Source organism: Rhopalosiphum maidis, chromosome 3 (assembly GCF_003676215.2).
Source record: "Rhopalosiphum maidis isolate BTI-1 chromosome 3, ASM367621v3, whole genome shotgun sequence".
Classification (NCBI taxonomy): domain Eukaryota; kingdom Metazoa; phylum Arthropoda; class Insecta; order Hemiptera; family Aphididae; genus Rhopalosiphum; species Rhopalosiphum maidis.
In genome coordinates, this window is record NC_040879.1 from 76,017,915 (window position 1) to 76,021,814 (window position 3,900).

A 3,900-nucleotide genomic window follows, 5' to 3' on the forward strand; every position below is an offset into this window, starting at 1 on the left:
CCTTTGAAAAACGATATCATATAACAATATAGAGCTACCTATGTAGGTACAATATACCTAGTATATCATGCATAATTTACTCGATAATCCGTATTAATGTCTATTAACCGCCTTTATTAAAGTACAAAGCATAAAATCACATTATACCTTACTAAATATTAATAATTTAAAAGTAATAATTTGTAATAAGAGATATTAAAATATGTGTTTTGTACAAATGAAAAGTTAATATAAATAATTAATATTCAAAATAAAAGTAATGTTTATAAATTTTCATGATATTCATGACAACCAAAAAAACTCGGAGTAGTCGGAGGTCGATCACAAGTCTATTAAAGTTAGTCACCCCCTGCTTTAAGCTATTCAGATGTTCAATTAAATGTTTTAATTATTATCTATATTGTCATTTTAATTGAAAATACATCTGCAATTGTTTCATATTTATATGATAAACTAATAACTATCGTAATTTATTCGTAAGAATATAATAGTTACTCTCGGGTCACATTCGCGAATTAAAAAAAAGTTCGTGGGCAGGATAAAAATAAAAATTTTGTATTTTAAAATTATTTGCTAAAAAAAAAATATCTAAAACTTTAAAATTCTACAATGTATAAAAAAAATGTCATTCTAAAATTTAAAGCGTGCCGTATACATTAACCGGTTGCCTACCACTGATATAGATAATAAAAAAAAAATTTAAAAATGTTGTTAACAAAAAATAAAACATAAATTTACTTAACGTATTAGAAAACTATTTTTAAATAATAAAATATGCTGTAATCTTCAAAATCTCCAAAATATGTAAAATAAAAATAGTACATTTTTAATCTACAGTAAGTGAAATATTTCACATTATAGAATTTGCTATAACATAAGCATGACACAATACATAGGTACATAATATAATAAAATAAATGTTGCTATGAAAATAATTTTTAAATAAATATCAATTATTATAATTAAACTTTTTTTTTCATAATTTCATTTTAAAATAAAATTTTAGAAAGTCCATTAGAGCTCTTTTCGATAATATTAATTACAGTTTCTTAATACATTTTAAAACTTCATTCAATAATGATTATTAATACCAATGCTTTTATCGTTTTATGGGAAACAATTTATCTTAACTTTGTTTTAATTTTAAAAACGATTTCTCACAAGTAACTTGGATAAGTACTGGCTAACGGTAATACAGTATTATTTGTATAATATATAGAATACACTGTTAAAACAACCAATGTTGAACTATATTAAATGTTTTATAAATATTGCAGTATATAATAAAAAATGAAATGGGTCTCGGTTTAAATCTAGTCCATGTCCTTAATTAAATGTTGGGAGTCTTCAGTTAAAAATGTGTGAATGTTTATTTAAAAGTATTTGTAATAAAATTAAATTGTTAAGTGGGCTGTTGTAATTCATTATTCATAATATGTAAATGTATTTTTATCAATAATTGATAAAAGTAAAACTTCTAGTAACACATTTTCAGGTATTTATTCGTTTATAATTTGTAGAACTAAACGTTTCTGAATTCAAGCAAATGCAATCAAGTAGTATTTTGAATTACTTTAAATCGATTATCTAAGCTATTGGCACAAACACTGTCGACAAGATAATAAAATAAATAACAAGGTATGCTGACAACTGCAACTTCATTGAACGTTTAATCGCAGTTATTCGTAGGTACATTTATACGCATGTATTTTTTTTTTTTTAGATCATATAATATATAAATATTTTCTTAGTAAAAGACACTACAAGTATATAGTCTACTTTACTTTTTCAAAAAGTGTGATTTTTCTTTGAAATAATATTAATTTATTTAAAAAAACGAATATTACAGTTTTACAGACACTGCAATATTTCCACTGCATGATGTAACATATTTTAAAAACGCCGGTAATAAAATTCTTAATTGTTCCGTGATGTAAGAGAAAGCTGGATGATCAATTATCAATACTCACTATATCGAAATCTCAATTATAAAATATACGAGTCCAACGTATTTTTGTTAAATAGCTATAAATTATAATACATCATTATAATATCATACAAAATAATGTTGATATACACGACAATGGTTTTAATATCATTCAAATTATGTATCAAACTGTTAATATTTTTTGGATTAAAGATATAGACACAATTAAATAACGATTAAAGTAGCATAATGTTTCTCTATCAATGATTCGTTGTTTACACATACAATTTTTGTTTGAATTAGTCATAAATTATATTGTTAAAAAAAAGTCATGGTCCTTAATCGGCTGTGTTTTCTATTGATATATCTTGTCATTGAATAGGTCACGATAATGATTGCTGACTAATAGCTGATATTGAGTTCAATTTTAATTGAGTGATAAATTGTTAAATAAAAAAAAAGAACTCTGAGCGGAAATGTACTTTTAACCTATATTATAAACTTATAAAGAATATTATATTTTTATTTATATCGCTATTGTAGTAAATATTTTAAAATTTTCATAGTGTCAACTGTTAAGTTAATAATAATATACATAGAGGTATGAAAAGTCTCTGCATGAACAATATTTTTTGGAATAACAATAAAACTGCGTTTAAATATAATATATTATTAAGAAATTTACAAACTGTACTTAGGGCACAATAAGTAAATATGATACAAGAAAAAAATATTTAAAGATTGAAACAAGTAAATATTGAATAAGCAGTTTACAATAATTTATACATAGAAGGAATATGGTAGGTACGTTAGAGGAAAGCAGCCACCCATTAGTGACACTATCATTTGGTAGAAATATTAGAAATTAAAATAAGTTTCTAGGTTTCCACAAGAACAGCTATAATAAGAAATTTTTTATTTATCTTTTTTTTTACTCAAAAACCAAAATATTAAATCATACGTGCATAAATCGAGAATAATTAAAAAAATTAGACATTTCAAATAGCATAAAAATATATAAAATATTTTGAAAACTAAATCATATCTATAGTAAATGCATAAATTTTATTGAAAATGTCAAATCTCTAAAGTCATTAAATTTTTAATTAAAACCGAAAATAATTAAATCGATCTTTCCAAAAATTGGTTTATCGTATTAACGATATGTATATCTTACAAATTTCTCGATGTACATATGTAACCTTACGATAAAACGTAAAAAACGAATATTATATTATAGGTAGTTTAAAGTTTAACTTAAAAAAAGTGATGCACTAGTATAATATTAATATTAGCAGTTTATATTTTAAACGTATAAATATATAATAATTTAATAAATATCCAACGGTTAAGTATATTGTCACTAGTATAGAAGAAAACGAGCTTCCCTAATATCCAATGTTATTATTGTTACAGACAAATCTAAAGTTAAATTTACGAAACTATTTACTTATTGAATTGCTATTCATGTGGTGAACTACGATAAATACACGACTGTGTCCTATTTGTACTGACGTATAGTACTCAAAATATTTACACTATATATAATACGGACAATACGGTGTATAACATTTTTGATTGAATCTGGTGTATCTTGGACCTTGATGAAAGAATTCTTTGGTGTAGAAATAAACAAACATGTGAAGGATCTATACCTTCTAATTTTTCAAAATATTTGTAAACACTTAAAATTGACTGAAACTAATTATTATACATTATAATATAAGCAAATATATAAATATTAATAACAGTTAACAAAAAAAAAGTCTTACCTGTTTTAAAGGAAACTTATACGTGTGATTTTGTTGCCAATAGACTTAAATATTTATACAACACAATTTACTCGAGCTAAGGCATCTTAGTATTTAGCTTCTTTAATCTGTACTTCTCCACTCCAAATTGATTTTTTTTTTTGTAAAAAATAGAACACATGCTTTTTCATAAATGTCCACATCAATGACGGATTGGAATTT